Source organism: Diabrotica virgifera, chromosome 2 (genome assembly GCF_917563875.1).
Source record: "Diabrotica virgifera virgifera chromosome 2, PGI_DIABVI_V3a".
Lineage (NCBI taxonomy): Eukaryota > Metazoa > Arthropoda > Insecta > Coleoptera > Chrysomelidae > Diabrotica > Diabrotica virgifera.
In genome coordinates this window covers 211,110,884-211,129,827 of record NC_065444.1, presented here as the reverse complement: position 1 = coordinate 211,129,827, position 18,944 = coordinate 211,110,884, and positions in this window count along the sequence as shown.

Here is an 18,944-nt window from a genome sequence, read left to right as displayed (position 1 = left end):
TATATCGAGAAATTAACCGTTCAGACTGTGTGACTAGTCGTATTAGGCTTTTTTAAGATACGAGTAAGACAAGTTAGATATTTTTTTTTTATTTGAAATATCCCGCATCAACCATAAAAGGTTATTAGCGGTGGTACCATGATACATATTAATTTGATATAAAATATAAACTATTTTACAAAGTTTTTTTTACAGAGTTTTTACAAAGTTTTTTTTACAGAGTTTTTACAAAGTTGATTTTAATTTATGATTGTTCTGAAACGTAGCACTCATATTTGGTTATATAATTTAGTTTCCTTTAAAAACCTAATGATTTTGTCACAATCCACACTGTTTAACGCACACTTTATATCACATGGTAGTCCAGTAGCTTGTCTTTGCAGATGATATAATGGACAGTCTATAACAATGTGACCTACAGTTATATTGGTGTCACAGGCGTAGCACATTTATTGATTTTTTTTTTAATTGAGGTTTTCTTGGGAAACATCTGTATCTTCGGAGTTATCATTTTCAGTTTGATCTATATTTAGTTGACGACGTATTTTCTTCCTTATTCGTGTAATTCTAGATTTAATGCGTCTGTCTTCGAGTTTGGGGTAGATTTCTGTTAGCATTGTTAATAGTCCTGCTATGTCCTTCGTGTATTCCTGTGCGATATTTAATGGATTGGGGGAACTGTGTGCATCATCGAGAAAGCTGACTATCTCTGTATAGTTTAATTCAAACAGGGCTGAAGCTTTATTAATAAATTCCTTTGCAGATTGGATAAGTGATTCAGTAGAAACTGTTTCTCCAGTTTTTGTATCAGATTTATTGACTCTTGGCTTCTTTGTTGATCTTGATTTAAGTTTTGTAAAATCTATTTCTGTGTTTTCTACCGGTGGTGTATACCTGGAGACGATATTTCAGAATGAGAACGTTTCGGTATAGTAATTTCTGTAGGGAGTTCTTGGGAGTCCCTTACTTCACCAGTGTTTTCTGTTTGATTCTGGACAGAGTGATTTTTGTCTTCAGCTGTTGCATTACAGGAAGAAATAGAGTCTTGGTCAGTTTGGGATGTAGGTATGGACGGGTTTGACTGGGTGGCCGTATAGGTACATGTTGAGGCGATATGACCAGATTGATGACAGAGATAGCAAGTGAGTCCATCAGAAAGAAAGATTCGGTAAGATGTACTATCGAAGTCAATGAGAATTGATTCAGGAATAATAAGATTGTCGACAGGTGTATAGTACACCTGCCTACGAAAGCTTAATACGTGACAATATTGAGGATCTTGAATTCCCGCTCTAAAGAAAGACATCGGTGAAAGAAAATAAAAGCCCTTCTCGGTAAGATATTTTTCGAGGGTGTGATGAGGAATAGACGGACAGAAACTAGACAGCAGTAACCTATTAGCAATAGTGACTAGTCTTCTTGCTCTGATAAGATTATCTCCTATTTTTATACCTCCGTGGTCTGTTAAAAAAGTGTCAACAACTTCTTTGCTGGAAAGGTAGATGCAGATTCTGCCGTTAGAAATTCGTGATGAAAAAAGTACATTTTTGGATTGTACTAGTGATCCTATTGCTGTAACGTATTCTTCTAATTTTAGTGTATCTACTGCTGGGATAATAACGGCTTGTAGTTTCGAAGGGAATGTAGCTGCTTTCTGTTGGGTAATTGTAGAATAAGATGGTGTTTGTTGATCGGGTAACATTGGAGGATCCCTGTAGTCAGAAGTACCAGCCACAGGATGAAATTGTTAAATACTTTTTATTTTAATTTTCTTATTTCGTTTCATTATATTGTAATTGGGTCAGTACGATTCTGTCAATTACAAAGTATTTAACTTATCGAAGATAAGCCAAAAAACAAGTTTTTGTTAAACACCTTTGAATTTACCAAACTGTATGACTAGATTGAAATTCTATAAGATTTTGATGAAACCGTAAATATATTGATAAAATTACTAAACTACTGGTTATGTTTCTTTTAATTAATTTAAAGATTTACTATGGTAAAGCGATGAAAAACTTCGAGACTAAATTTAGGTGTACTTAATCAACTAGGTTCAGGACCGCACTCTCACAAGTTAGATACAGTCGGAAAAATGAAAGAATACCCATGAACGAACATATAAAACACGCTGGATTTTCCTGTCACCGTGAACACAAAAAATTGGCCAGCGCAAGTACATGTAATAATTATTATTACATGTACTTGCGCTGAGCAATTTTCTTTGTGACACAGTGACAGGAAAATACAGCGTGTTTGATATGTTTGTTCATGGGTATTCTTTCATTTTTCCGACTGAATGTATATATAGACTGGGAGATATTATACAGAAGTTCAGCCACGATTTTCTAAGTCCTGCCTTTTGCAATACTGGAAGGGTAGACGATGTACTTACAATCTGTGGAAACATCCACAAATTTCCTGTGACATTTTCCTGTAAAAATTAGATTTTCCCAAAAAATAAAAATAGGGTTTTGCGATGAATTTCTAAGTCCTGCCATATCCGTAGATAGACAGGATACTATCGATTTTATGAAGAAAATTTTTTGGGCTGGAGTGTTGCAAACGGGGTAACGGAGTATATATGTATACAAACATGTAAGGAAAATAATGCAATTTTCATGATTTTCTAGGTCCTGCCAACTAAATAAACTAAACATATTTATTTCAAAATGATCAAAAAAAATATTGGCATGACGTCTCCTAATGTTTAAGTATACTTGTCCCTTGGAAAATTCTGCGGAAAATTTTCACCCAGATTCCGTGATTTTCTTAGTCCTGCCTTTAAAAAGTTATAATACTCAAATACAATCAATACCTTTTCGGTAGTCGGCAGGAAGGTTAAACGGTTCTTGTAAGACGGCAGGAATCCTAGATTTGTAAGAAAATTCGTGAAAAAGTCAACAATTTTCTGAGTCATGCCATTTTGCACATGTTTCAAGAATCTTAATATAGGTCTATTTTCAAAGAGGCAGGATGGTTTTATGGTTATTTTGTATACAGGGTGGGGAATTAGTATGACAAAGTCCAATTACTCGTTTGTTGTAAGATAGACGAAAAAATTTATTTAGGTAAAACATGGGACACAGATAGGACTATGATTTAACAGTATTTTCTAATATACAGGGCTACCCGTTTTCACAGGGTGACACAAATTAATGTTTTTTTAAATGGAATACCCTATATATTTTTACATTTTTGGATTATACTCGATGTTCTCTTTAATAAAATATAGTGTTTTAAAATATTATACGAGGTAGTTTAAAATATAATTACGTTTTTTTGTTAATTTTGTAGGAACATTCACACCCTATACATATTGTTAGTGATTTGATATCCAAACTTCTATTAATTTATGTTTAATCGATTTTTAGTATAGTCTACTATTTTCAGTTATTAATAGTATACCAAAATGTTTAATTTTAGTATACGGGGTTGGTTGAAACTCGGAATGGGTATTTTCTGAGATTTCTTAAATGGGACACCCTGTATTTTAGTATTATAATAAAATGGTATTTTATGGGACCTTTTTATTTGTTAAGCATTTTCTGTACCATATTTATATATTAATTTCGGCAGTAAATTGATACAGACAGATTACTCAGGTGTATTTTGGAGTTTCTGAACAAGAATGTCACATTAGAACAGATCTTTACCTAGTGCTAGGGGTGACTAATATACACGCCATATTCTTAAATTTCGAGGCTTTCAGACACTAAAGTGATGCAAGTAGATTACTCGAGGAGTTTTGTGGTTGCTGAACATGAATACGCCATCAGAATCGACCTCCAAAAGCTCCCTCAATTCGAGATCAGTCACCCTGGGCACCAGGTGCTCCAAGGGTCAGTTTTGATGTCATATTCGTGTTCGGCCATCCCAAAAACCCTCGAATAATCTGTTTTCTTTAATTTATTGCCGATATCCCACGAAACTCCAGATGACGTGCCTTAGCAGCAACTCTGGGCACTAGGTGATTCGGAGGTCGGTTCTGCTTGCGTATTCGTAACTCCATAAACCTCCCAAATAACAAAATTTTGCCCTTAATACACTGATTTTGACAGGTTTATGCACTTTTGGATGCATGTTATGCACTAAAATGCAATTTCCACCTATTTTTATATTGTACACCTTTTATTTGAATTTGAAAAAAAATTTAAAAAAATAAAAAAAAGAAAACGGTGTATTTGCCGACTTAAAGCAAGAGTAAATTTTAGTACTAGAATACCTCAAAATTTAATACTCTACTCTCAAAAATGTCTAAAAATTTAAAGACCAATAAGTTATGAGATAAAATATCCGTTGATCTACCCAAGACGGATGCCTATGACCAGTACTAGAAATTCACAATTGATAAAATCGATTCATCTCTGGAAGAGAAATAAACGCAGCAGTTTTCGTTTTCCTAAATAGAATTTTTCTCAATTCTTTTAAACTCAAAAAACCAAAAAACGAAAAATTTTTCAAATCGATTTTTCTAGAACACTGCGTATTCTTCTGAGTTAAAGCAAAAGTACCTTTTAGTACAAAGCTATCCCAGAATTTAATAATCCAGTGTCAGAAATGCTTAAAAGTTAGACAGAAAAGTTATTCGATAAAATATCCGTTTCCGTACCCAAAGGGACCCCTATAACCGGTACTTAAAATTGACAATTGATAATTGACATTTGACAATTGACCTCTGGAAGATAAATAAGTGTATCAGTTTTCGTTTTTCCAAATAAAAGCATTCTGCAGCCATTTTAAAGAAACTAATTACAAGACTTCGATATGCTTCTTCTAGACGAAGCATATCGAAGTAGAGGTCGTCCGCCAACCAGATGGTCTGATGACATCAAACACATCGACAGAAACTTGATGCAAACAGCACAGGACAGAAATGCATGGAGAAGACTGAGGGAGACCTATATCCAGCATTGGATAGATCCGGGTTTAATTATGACGATGATGAATTACAGGACGCCATCTTTAAAGAGCTTTAGCTTTCCACGGAAGCATTTTTGAACTAGGTGAATTAAGTTAAATTTTCTTAAAATTATCTGAGGAATCTCCGGTTTTCGTTTGTTATGAGAGCTTATGGACACCCTGTATAATATAATGGGTAGGTAAATTCCCTACTATAACCAATAAATTGTAAAAAATGTTTATTTACTTTTATTGCGTTTACTTAGATAAAAATATGATCTAATCACTTAAAATAAAGATGTTACAGTTTGCTATTAGATTTGAAAAGTGTGTAAAAATTCCGAAACATTATTCAGGAAAATAATATTTAATAGGAGACGATTGTTTTAATGATATACAAATTAATTTTTTGTATTATTCATCTTTGCGGTTATCCTGCCAAGTTGTAAACGGTTTTAGATTAGTGTTTTTAAGCATACCCGACATGGTATGACTTAAAAAATTGTGGTGATATGAATATGTTTGTATAACACCCTGAAATAATTTTACAGACACACAATTTAATTTTTTTATACGAAATAACTATACAACCATCCTGCCTCTTTGAAAATAGATTTATATTAACCTTCTTGAGATATGTGCGAAATGGCATGACTTAGAAAATCGTGTAATTTTCCACGAATTTTCTTACAAATTTTTTAACTATATATAGTAAAAAAGGTGTAACTAAACATCCTGCCATTTTGAATAATGTCTACTGAAATTATTTATTTTATAACAAAATTTATTTTATGACTTAGAAAATCACGGAACCAGAGTGAAAATTTTATACAGAATTTTCCAAGAAACAAGTGCAGTTAAACATTAGGTGCCGTCATGCCAACATTTTTTTTAGTCATTTTGAAATAAATATGATTAATTTATTAAGTTGGCAGGACTTAGAAAATTATGAAAATTTCATTATTTTCATTACATGTTTGTATACCTGTGTACTCCCTTAGTCCTTTTGCAACCGTCCTGCCCAAAAAATTTTCTTCATAAAATAGATAGTGTCCTGTTATTCTATGGATATGGCAGGACTTAAAAATTCATCGCAACTCCCAATTTTTTTTTCATGGAAAATCTAATTTTCACAGGAAAATGTCAAAGGAAACCCGTGGATTTTTCCACAAATTGTAAGTACTTTCTCTTACCTTCCAGTATTGCAAGGGCAGGACTTAGAAAATCGTGGTTGAACTTCTGTTAATATCTCCCGGTTTAATAGCAACGTGGTACGTACAGAGGTCTTTCCAACTGCTAAAAATTACATAAGGTAGGAAAATAAGTTACTAGATTTTTAAAATCGAGATGCTTGGAATTAGTAATTGAGGTCAGATGACCGGTTAATGGTAAATGCCCCATAAACAATGGGATGATATACTATTCCGGAATCGACAATCAGCAAAGCTATCCAAACAGAGTTGGAATTTTAATAGATATAATTACAAAATGATCAATTTCTGCCTATATTCCTCTATCAGAAATATTAATGATGTTACAAATTCATGCTCAAAAAGTTAAAATTAATGCAGTCCAAATATATGCACATTCTCTCTGTGGTTCAGTGGTAGGAAAGCCTACCTTTAGATTCAGGGACCATGAGTTCGAATCTCATCAGGAGTCGGAAATTTTTCATTTATTAAAAATTATTGAGGGCAAATCGTTTCCATCCTTTTGGGAGCGGTAGTCAACGGAGGGACAGCAGACGCAGACGTTCGGATACAAAATTAGCATGTCTTTTAGAGAAGTGGGCGCCAGGCATTGCATATTTAATAAAAGCTGAAAGTTTCTCTGCGCATGTCCTCAACAGAGATAAAAACGGTCAGCGAGTATGGACTTTGGATCGTGGTTACTTGAGTAGATACAGGGTAGCAAAGGTGTGTAAAATATTGTATTACTTCCCTTAAAATATAAAAGCTTAATTTTATATTCGTTACTTGGACTACTATCAGAAAATAATATCTCAATAGGCGGACAGTGTCAATGGTTTCTTCACCTTGCCGGACGCATTGAAAGTCTGCTGTAGATACAAGCGCGAGACAATATATGGACTCTAGTGTATACGAATGAGTGAGATAGTGAGTTCAAAAATACGTGATCAATATTTTTCAAAAGCCTATCGAATGGTATCAAACACCCCCCCCCCCTCCCACTCAACCTCCTGGAGGTGGGGCGGGGGTAACTTTAAAATCTTAAAAAGGAACCCCCGTTTTGTATTGCATATTTGAATTGCTCAAGGAATATTTATTCGAGACATTTTTTAGGGTTATTTATAGATACCGCTGTAATTGGAAAAATATGATTTATTAGCGCTATTCTATCAACAAATCTAAAGGATGTATCAAATAAATGTTTCTTACATTTTTGTGTGGTATTCAAATCTGCAATAAAAAATGTGGGTTCCTATTTAAGTTTTTAAAGTTACCCCCGCCCACCTCCAGGAGGTGGAGTGGGGGGGATCGTGTTTGAAACCATTTATTTAATAGAAGAAAATATTCGACGGTCCCGCTACTTTTGAGACACCCTGTATAATAATATGTAATATATAAATATACAGTTGGAAAATAAAAGATTATCCATGAACGATCACATCAATCATTTATTTTGTATTTGCTGTCTTTTTTTATAAAAAAAGTTTGTTTTCTTCTATAAAAAACAAACGTTTTTTATAGAAAAAAACAAACGTTTTTATAGAAAAATACAGCAAATACAAAATAAGTGATTGATGTGATCGATCATGGGTGTTCTTTCATTTTTCCGACTGTAAATAATACGACTGATGATGGGCAGTAAAAGATCGCTGTAAATGGAACTCACTACCTCACTCGTTCCTACCTATACACTAGAGTCCATAATATATTTGTCTCGCGCTTGTACCTGTAGTAGACTTTCAATGCGTTCGGCAAGGTGAAGAAACCATTGAAACTGTTCGGCTACTGAGATATTATCTTTTGATAGTAGTCCAAGTAACATATTATATAAAATTCAGCTTTTATACTTTAAGGGAATTAATACAATATTTTACACACCTTTCCTACCTTGTATTTACTCAAGTAAACAAGATTCAAAGTCCATACTCGCTGATCGTTTTTATCTCTGTTAGGGACATGAGCAGAGAAACTTTCAGCTTTTATGAAATAGAGTGGAACCTCGATAACTCAGATTAATCGGCACCGCGACCGATCCGGGTTATCTAAAATCCGGGTTAGCCAGAGAGTTTGGTAAAAGTTAATAAAATACGGTATACTTATAGATAAAGTTCGGTATAATTGAAATAACATGAAGTATAATATATTATATTACTTATATGAATATATTATATGCACAGTACACATCTAACTTACCTATTATAGTTGTACAGAGTATAGTATAGACAGTATAGACTATAGAGTATTGTTCATTTCTAGGTGAAAAACTCAGTCAGTTTCGGTTGTGTCAATTTCGTCTGCCATCGGAACGATGTTATGTTATTTAAGAACAGTGGCTCTTTCATTGTTTAAAAGAACATTGTTTAAAAAAGAATTTTTAAATAGTCTTTTAGTCTTTTTTAAACAATGCTAAGACAGTTGGAAATAAATAAAGGAATAACAGGTGCCTGTTGTTTCCGATAGCCCGAGATAATGAACGATGAACGTCGCTCTGCCGCCGCCGCTGTGTGCCCTAAGTCATTTTTACTATCGTATAGTTCAAATTACACAAATACCTAATTCAAATTTTCTCTTTAATATTTTAGGGTCGAAGGGAAGATTGGTGGGATATGCGCATTTTATCAATGAAATTCGATATTTTTAAGACATTCCAGAAGCGGCTACAGATAAAATGTTTTAACATAATAAATGTTTTAAAATAATTTTTATTGTTGAAATGTTTGTCTGATGAAAATCGGTCCAGGTCAGCCTGATTTCCGGGTTATCGGGGGCCAACTTATCGGGGTTCCACTGTATGGAATGTCTGGCGGCCACGGGCTCTTGGGCTATTTGTAAAGACAGTGAAGTCGACTTTACAAAGTAACAATACATTTACTCAGCACACATACTACAGTAAATAGCAAAATCAGCTAGTCTATGAAATGGGAGAAATATCGGATGATTGGCTAACTTCTACTTTCATCGCACTCGTAATATGTTTAATGAGCCATACACTAATACTATTTTTAAAATTACTACACAAAATTTACAAACAAAAAATTAGATCCAATCATTAGTAACACGCAGTTCTGATTTGGTAATATAGTGGGAACCACAGTGCGAAACCAACTACCACGGGAACAACGCAACGCTCTTTCGACTTGAATAAAGATGTGCATATCTGCTTTATAAATTATGTAAAGGCATTTGACAGAGTAGAGTACCTATGACTAAATCATGACAACTTTAAAACAAAAGCAAGATAGACAAGCGAGATATAAGAATATTAAAAAACTTATATAATCCGAGAATATCAAAATTAAAAGACGGGTACTACAAGGTTGCATTATGTGTCCATAATTATTTAACTTGTACTCAGAAGATATTATGCAAGAGATACTGGACAACGAAGAATAGCAAAAAGATTGCTTGAAACAGCGGAGATGAAAACCCATTGAAAAATCGATTGTAAGACACCATGGAACAGGGAGACTAGAAGTACAGATATACGACGTAGATGCAAGCTGAAGAACATTAATAGCTGGGTGAGAAACAGAAGAGTAAAATGGAATGATCACATAAGCCGAACGACATCAAATAGAGCAGTAAGGACGGCGAGAGTCGATTCACCAATAGGAAGACAATCAGTGGGAAGACCACGAAAACCATGGAATGACAACTTATTGCAGGCACATTAAAAAAAGAATGTGTATGTACTTTGTACGCACGTAAGAAGTTATACTTCTATTATATAATTTCAAAGAAATAAAAATATACTTAACAGGTTATTTGTGTTTTATTTAAATATTAAACTAACTTTCTTACCTACCACTTTTTAAAAAATTTATTAAAACGATACCAAAAATTAAATAAAAAAGAAGAATATCAATCGTCCGGGATTTGAACCCGGAACCTCTCGATCTCTGGTCACACGCTCGACCATTGAGCTATAGTCCCTTTGCTTTGACAGGTTACAAGGTTTCTCATACATACTGACAAATTTAATAGACCAAGTGAATTCTACAAAAATACTTTAAATATACTTACTATTATTATAAAATATCTTATTCACGAGGAAGACAAATCCAAAGACACAAAAATTATAATAAATAATATATATATATATATATATATATATATATATATATATATATATATATCGGTTTTAAAACGTTCTCCTACGTCTTCCGATGCCTAGTCGCCATTCACTTCGGTCCATCCAAAGGTCTTCATCCAATTCTCTTTCTCTCATTTCTCGATTTATGCCTTCTCTCCAACTCAGGCGGGGTCTTCCTCTTTTTCGTCTACCATGAGGGGTCCACGTTAGGATTTGTTTCGGGAGTCGTTCTTCGGACATTCTTTGTACGTGTCCATACCATCTAAGCTGTTTGGTACTAATGTCATCTACTATTGTGTGTTTCACATTCATTATTTCCCTAATTCTGTTGTTGGTTACCCTTTCTAATCTTGATTTTCCTGCTGAGCGCCTCCAGAAATCCATTTCTGTTGCTTCAAGTTTTCTCTTGTATCTTTCTTTTATTTGCCATACTTCACTGCTGTAAGTGATTATACTCTTAACAATTGTATTGTATATTCTATGTTTGTTGTTGTTTGATATTGACTGGTCCCAGAGGATGCTATTGAGAAGGGTAATTGCTTTTCTTCCCTGGTTGTTTCTTTCTTCTATCGTCCGGTCTACGCTTCCTTCTTGTGTGATGGTCATACCAAGGTATTTATATGCGTCGCAATGTTTAATAATTTCGCCATTCCCCAGTGTAAGGTCCTGCTGTGTCCCACCGATACACATATATTCGGTCTTCTTTATGTTTATTTCCAAACCACCTTTTTTGTACTCCTCTATTAATTTCCTTGTCATATATTCTATATCATCGTAGTCTTGCGCTAGTACAAGTTGGTCGTCTGCAAATGACAAAGTGTATATTGTATTGTTGCTGATCGGTAATCCCATGTTTTTGCATTTGCGTTTCCAAAGTTTTAGAGTTTGTTCGAGGTAGATCTTAAATAATGTCGGTGAAAGGCAGCACCCTTGTTTTAGGCCTTTGCTAATTTGGAATCCTCTCGATAGCCTGCTTCCAACTTTCACCCTTGATGCAGTTTTGGTATACAATTGTTTCGTCGCTGTTATTAAATTTGCGCTTATATTGGTTTTCTCTAATGCTTCCCATAATTTGTTTTGTGGGATGCTATCATACGCTTTTCTTAAGTCCACATATAACAGATGCACCTCCTGGTTGACGGCCAGTTTCTTCTCAATAATCTGTGTAATACAAAACAGATGGTCAACCGTTGATCTCCCTGCCCTGAATCCTGCCTGTTCTTCAGCTTCTATATCTTTATATTCGTTTTCGATTTTATTTTTAATCAGTTTTCCGTATATTCGGCTGATCGAGTTCGTTACAGCGATGCCTCTGTAGTTGTCACATTGATCCCGTCTGCCTTTTTTATGTATGGTGGATATCCATGATGTCTTCCATTCTTCTGGGATTTCCGCTCCGTTGATGCATCTTTGAAAGAGTTTAGCCAGGTTTTCATATAATTTTGTTGTGCCATATTTTATTAGTTCAGCTGGTATGTTCCCTGGTCCTGGTGCTTTGTTATTTTTTAAAAACTTACATACTTCTTCTACTTCTTTTGTTGTTACCCGTAATGGTGAGGCTAAGATATTTACATTGCTGGTATCACTGTTATTTAAAAATTCCGCTCTGTCCTCATTTAGGAGTTTTTCAAAATATTCGTCCCATTGATCCGGTGTGATTGCTGATATTATATCTCTTTTCTTTTCCTGTCGTAGCGATTTTAATACTTTCCAACTTTCTGTACTTCTCCGTCCTCCTAAATGTGTGTTAATCATGTTACACTTTTGCTCCCAAGCCTCATTCTTCTTTTGGCATATCATTTTTCGCACTTTAGCTTGGACCCTCTTGTATTCTACCTTATCGGCGTCGGTCCTTGTGTTCAGAAATTTTTTATACTTCTCTCTTTTTTTTTTTTTTTTTTTTCTTTTTTTTTATAATAAATAATACATTTACTAAAAACACTAACATATCCATTTAATGACTTATTTGCGCTGACAGGGCTGATACATACATAGCTTGAAACATTAGCATCGAACTACATACTGTCTGTGTCCGCATGCGCCCGGCATTATAAAATCTCACTCACGATCGTAAAGAAGTACAACTTAAAAAACAGACAGTCATGTCTATACAAAAAGAAGAAGAAGAAGAAGAACATAGTGTAGATACATACACTTATATTGTAATAAACAATAAACTTATTTTTAGAAATTAGAGTATTTTATAGACTAATTCATAGTTAAATATTCTTACCTAAAACAAGTACACACAATATTAAGAATTTCATGTTGTGTGGATATTTTGCCACTGAAAGAAAGAACCCATCAATTAAGTAACGGTGTTTATATGCATCATTGGAAAATACTTTAACATAAAATATGGTAAATTAGTGATAAGTAATCGAATACATTGAATTACAATATTAAATTGCAAAATGGCCTACCAATGCGAAGAATTTTATTCGTCAATATACGTAAATTTTAAATATTTATGACATATTTATAAAATTAAGAAATATTTACGGTGTAAACTGAGTCATACTTTTTATAAAAATTTTATAACATTTTTATTAAGTATAGAGAATTCAAACTGCAAACACAAAGAAACAATAACAGATACCAATTATATTGCTGAAGTATGGTAAAAGGTGAGATAACGATGATCATGGGTGACTTTAACGCAAATATGGTTGGTGTCGCTGAAGAAAACAACATAGGAGCATACGGTCTCGATACCATGAATAATAGGGGATTTATACCTACTTGAAAAATTTTGAATAGCTAACAAGCTGTTAATAGCCAACACCTTCTTCAAACTACATTCTAGAAGGCTATAAACTTGTAGATAGTCTTAGCTACAGACACAGACGATAGAATTGTTAGGAACAAAATAAACTTCATTTTGATCGAGAACAACTTTGAGAAGTATATAAAATCTTTGCAGGCATACTAGACCAGGGCGGATCTGTAAAAATATTAGTACATTTGGACGTTGAGAGGTGACTCAAATTTTTTTGCAGAAATTGCTTGAAAATAAATCAAATAATAATATTTGAGTTATCCTCGCTCTCAAAAAGGTCCGGAACATTGTTTAAATAAACAAAATGTCAAAAAATTAAGGAAAAATTCGATTTTTTTCTTGGTTTTTTGATTATAACTTTAAAAGTATTCATTTCCGAGAAAAGTTGAACTGACATAAAAGTTGCGTAATTAAATTTCCTATAATATAGAATTAGTTAAAAATTTAAGAAATACTCACAATTGTTGCAAAATATCAATAATTTTGAAAAAAACATACAAAAACAAGTATTCGCATTTTACGTTTTTCAACCATTTATGCTACACTTAGGACCTTCATATTTCACCTTGAAAAATTTTATGATACAGTAAAACAATACTGTAAATTTCATTAAGATCGGTTCAATAGATTTTGCAAAATAAATTTTGCAATCCAGCTTTCGTAAAAAAAATTCATTTTTTCAAAATGTCACAGGACTGAAAATAAAGCAGATAGCAAGTTGAAAATTTTTTTGCACATAGAAGTGTACTGTACCATTCATTTGCAATTTTGCAAAATTAAAATCGCTTAACACCACGGCGTCAGGAATTTTTTTAAATAAGCATTAATTATTGATGCTACGCTCAGGACAGCGGATAGGTTGCTCTGATTGGGCATTTCAATGACCTTTTATAATGATTGATACATTTTAATTTTTATGACATTTTGATATAAATAAATAAATTTGTTTATTGCAAAATAAAAACACATACTCTATCCTTTGAAATAACACTTTTATTAGCAAAAACTTTCTTTGTTCATATATTTTAACTTAAATAATAAAAGTTTATTATTTTTAAACATATTCAATTGTTTAAACAATATTTCAAAAACAATAATAAAATTAGTTTGTTTTTGTTGAATTAAAATATTAAAATACAACAAAATATAGAGTAAGAAAGTAATATATTAGATAAAGATTAGAAGAAATTTTGGTGGAAATCAACCTGTGTGAATCGAACACAGCTGTCCTGCGCGTAGCACCAAAAATTATTGTTTATTTCAAAAATTTTCTGACGCCGTGGTAATTAATCGATTTTAATTTTGAAAATTGCAAATGAAAGGTAGAGTACATTTCTATAAGCAAAAAAAAATTCAACTTGCTATCTGCTTTACTTTCAGTCCTGTAACATTTTGAAAAAATGAATTTTTTTTGCGAAAGCTGTATTGCAAAATTTATTTTGCAAAATCTATTGAACCGATCTTAATGAAATTTACAGTATTGTTTTACTGTATCATAAAGTTTTTCAGGGAGAAATATTAAGCTCCTAAGTGTAGCATAAATGGTTGAAAAACGTAAAATGCGAATACTTGTATTTGTATGGTTTTTTCGCAATTATTGCTATTTTGCAACTAGGGTTACTATTTTTTAAATTTTTAACCAATTCTATATTGTAGTAAATTGAATTACGCAACTTTTATGTCAGTACAACTTTTTTCGGAAATGAATACTTTTAAAGTTATAATCAAAAAACAAAGAAAAAAATCGAATTTTTCCTTCAATTTTTGACATTTTGATTATTTAAACAATGTTCCGGACCTTTTTGAGAGGGAGGATAAATCAAATATTATTATTTGATTTATTTTCAAGCAATTTCTGCAAAAAAATTTGAGTCACCTCTAAACGTCCATCTCAAAACAGATCCGCCCTGGACTATACCCTGTATCTGACAATTTAGCGATTACAATCCATTTATAATGGACTTTAGACTAAAAATATGTTTGAAGGTTAAAAGGGAAAAAGTTACAAGAAAAATAAGCTTCTCACAGAATCAATAAAATTATTAGAAGAGAAAGTGCAAAAAAGCTAAATAAATCTGGATATCAACAAAAATGTCTAGAAACTGAGCAACTTCAGTAAAGATACGAGACGTTTAACGTCCATAGAAAGTGAAAGAAATGACCGGTAGTAGACTAGAAATGACCAAATGGCAACAACTGCCATTTGGTTCGCCAACCGTCGAAAGAAGATGCTGAAATAAAAAGAACAATGGTGACATACGATACGATACTGATAGAACTGTGAGTCACAGTCCAGATTTTATTGATATAGAGATAAAACCTTTAGTTTTAAGAGCCTAAGACTGAACAGTCACTGAAATAAAGACAAAGTTCCCTTTACCTATTTTGAAATTTTCTATATTATAAGTTATAAGAGATTTAGCTTTTGACACGTATATTACGTCTCGCAAAGAAATCCGGTACTATGGATGTTCAAGATAAAAAAAAGAAAATATCTTATTATTTGATAAAAGCGGATATGTTTTTGTACACACTTATAATATTTAGATAACAAATAAATGAATTTTATTTATCGAGTCAAAAAGAAACGTATTTTTTAAGTGTCTAACATATTTAATTCCTAGCTGAGTGGTTTCGGCTTACAAAGTCATCTTCAGAGCTATGGTCAAGTTTAAAAAGTAGCGCTACTAAAGTGATACCCATTTTTATCACATTTTTTTTGAAAAAATTTATAAAAATTATTTAAAGTAGTTAAAACACTTGGATGGTGGTTGCTAAAAATTGAAATAATTTAAAAAAACAGAATTCTAGTCTCGACTCCAGATTGTTGAGTGCTAGCACCTGTAACATGATCAAACTTTTTAATGTGTTTTTTTTTGTGACGTCCCACTGTGCTGTTTGTTATTTATGGTTTTTCAAAAAAAATTTCTCTTTGCAACCTCCAACCAAGCTTTTTAACTTCGATAAATAATTTTTATTAATTTTTTCAATAAAACTGGGACCTCTTTTTATTAGTGGTACAGTGGAACCGCGATAAGTCGGACTAATCGTGACCGCGGCCTATCCGGATTATGAAAAACCCGGGTTAGCCGGAGTAGTCCAGGAACCGAAGCTTTTCACCCCGCAATTTTTACAGAATGCATCGATTTGCTTGAAAATTTGAGAATATGTAGTGGATAGTCCAAGGATCAAAATCTATATGATGCGGAAAGGCGCTTTTATTATGGGGGTGGTTGCCACCCCATCTCGTGGGTGGAAATTTTTTATTATATTTTGACAGCAAAAGTTGATAAAAATATTCATTTTAAGCAAAAAATGTTGTATACATTTTTTTGATAAAACTAATAGTTTTCGATTTATTCGCTATCGAAAGTGTTAGTTTTGTATGGAAAAAATAAATGTTCTTCTATATTATACTCATTTACTATTCACTCAATGTTTGTCGTAGAAAAAAAATTTTTACACCAAGTTCTTAAGAATTAAATAACCTACAATTTAATTTTAAACATTTCTTCTTATCTTTGATGCTAATCTTTCTATTCTGAAGAAAATGGCATTTTTTACCAAATTGCAAACATTCGTTATTCGCTTTAAACTTCAGTTTTTTTAAAACTAATCATTCTAAGCCAGCCAAACTTCTAGAATCTATTAATAATACACAAATAAAGAAGAATCAATAAGGCTAATGCCTAAAAACACCGCTAACTTGCATTATTATGCTTACAATTGAATTTCTCCTTTTTTTTTCTCCATAAAATATGTTGATTTTTAACCGTAACTTTTTTATTTTGTATCTTAAAAAGTTTGGTATAAAAGAATTTTGTAGGTTTTTATAAGATCTACAAGCCTATTAATATTAGATATTATTAAAATGCTTAGTCACAAAAAGAGGTGACTTTGATAGGGTTGGTAAAGGTGGCTTTTGCATGCTATTACAAGTGTTAAGTGTCAATAGCTCACTTAATTCTTGTCATAGAAAAATTTTTTCATACCAAATTCTTGGGAACTAAATTAGCTACAATTTAATATTTGCACATTTTTCACATCTCTGATGCTAATCTTTCTATTCAGAAGAAAAGGCCATTTTTTCCACACTACAAAAATTCGTTAATCGCTGTTAACTTCATTTTTTTTTAAAACGAATCATTCTAAGTCGGTCAAACTTCTCGAACTTATTAATAATACATAAATAAATAAGACCAAATAAGGTCAATGACTAGTTTTAATTAGGGTGGTGGTTACGGGGTTGCTTCCTACCACTTTTGCGCTGAAAAAAATAGGGACTGACATTCTTTTCATTATAAGTCACTTAATTTTTGAGCTAGAGACTTCTTTTTATTTCTATAGATAGATATTTTTAAATTCTTTAAATTAGTTATTACAAGTTATTTTCAAAAAATGCATATTTTTCCCGTCTTTTGACTTTGAAACTACAATATTTAACATTTGACAAAGGAGAGCTTACATATAATAAAGTATACCTTGATTATTGTTGGTCTTGAAGAAAATTAAAAAAGACGATTTTGTTTATTTTTTCAAATAGTACATTTTTGTTAAGTAAGATTGTTTTGATAAAACGAAAACTTTTGGAGTTATTAGCAGAAAACTTATTAAAAACATTGATTTTTCGATATAATACTAACACTTTCGATAGCAAATAAATCGAAAACTATTAATTTTATCAAAAAAATGTATAGAACATGTTTTGCTTAGAATAAACGTTTTTATCAACTTTTGCGGTCAAAATATAATTAAAAATTTCCACCCCCAACAGGGGGTGGCAACCACCCCCATGGTAAAAGCGCCTTTCGGCATCATATAGATTTTGATCCTTGGACTATCCACTACTTATTTTCAAATTTTCAAGCAAATCGATCCATTCTGTAAAAATTGCGAGGTTTTGTCCTATTTCAAGCTTCATTACTTGGACTAGAGAATATGTTAAAAATTAATAAAATACAGTATACTTACAGATAAACTCCATTATAATAAAAGATAAAGATCCATTATAATAATTGCAAAAACATGAAGTACATATGCACTTCCGGGTTATCGGAGGCCGACTTATCGGGGTTCTACTGTGCTTTATAGACTTTGACCATAGCTTTTAAGATGGCATTGTAAGCCAAAAATACTCAGCGAGAAATTAAAATATTTTTACACACTTCAAAAATACTTTTCTTTTCCCATTCATTAATTTACCTGAGTATTTAGTTATACAAATCATTAAATGTGTAAATACAAGTCAGTAATTTGGTTGCCTTTTCAATTTTTGGCTCATAAAAAGAAATATAAAACGTTGCCAATGTACACAATATTAACTACGAAAGCGAAATAAAGTTCGTTTTAGAAGTTCCGTTGAGTCAATGGAACTTCTAAAACCAATGGAAGAAGTCAGTTATGTTAATTAGATTTACGAATTCTAATCGATTTTGCCCTAGATATATAATAGCATAATATTAAACAAGTTTAGCAAAGCAAAGTTTGATTCGACGAACATAGCTTATAGTACGAGTAATGGCAGCAAGTTTAAAAGCTACATATTATATTTAGTAAAATTGATTTTGTTTCGAAGCTTGTAAATATTTGTTTCCGAATTTTATATTAGTAATAAATTGTTTATATCAGTAATTTTTCGAAAAAGGTTATTCTTTATAAAGGTCTATATCGACCCTCAGGGGTCGATAAAAACCTGGAAGTGGTATCAAGTGGTCTACGTGGGTCTATGAAATGAAAATGGGGGGCAATGGTCAGAAAGGACCCTGCAATACTCCTTATGGAAAGGTGGCCCCTGGTCAAACTTAACGAAAATTTGTTCAATAATAGTTTTCAGTGCGTAAATTAGAAAAGTCCATGGGACCTAGGTCTGAAAAACTAAAGCTACAGCTTTCTGAAGTTATTGGATTGAGGTGCTCAGTTTATGTTAAATATATTAAGTAATTAACGGTCAAGTTAACGAAAATATATGATTGACAGAATA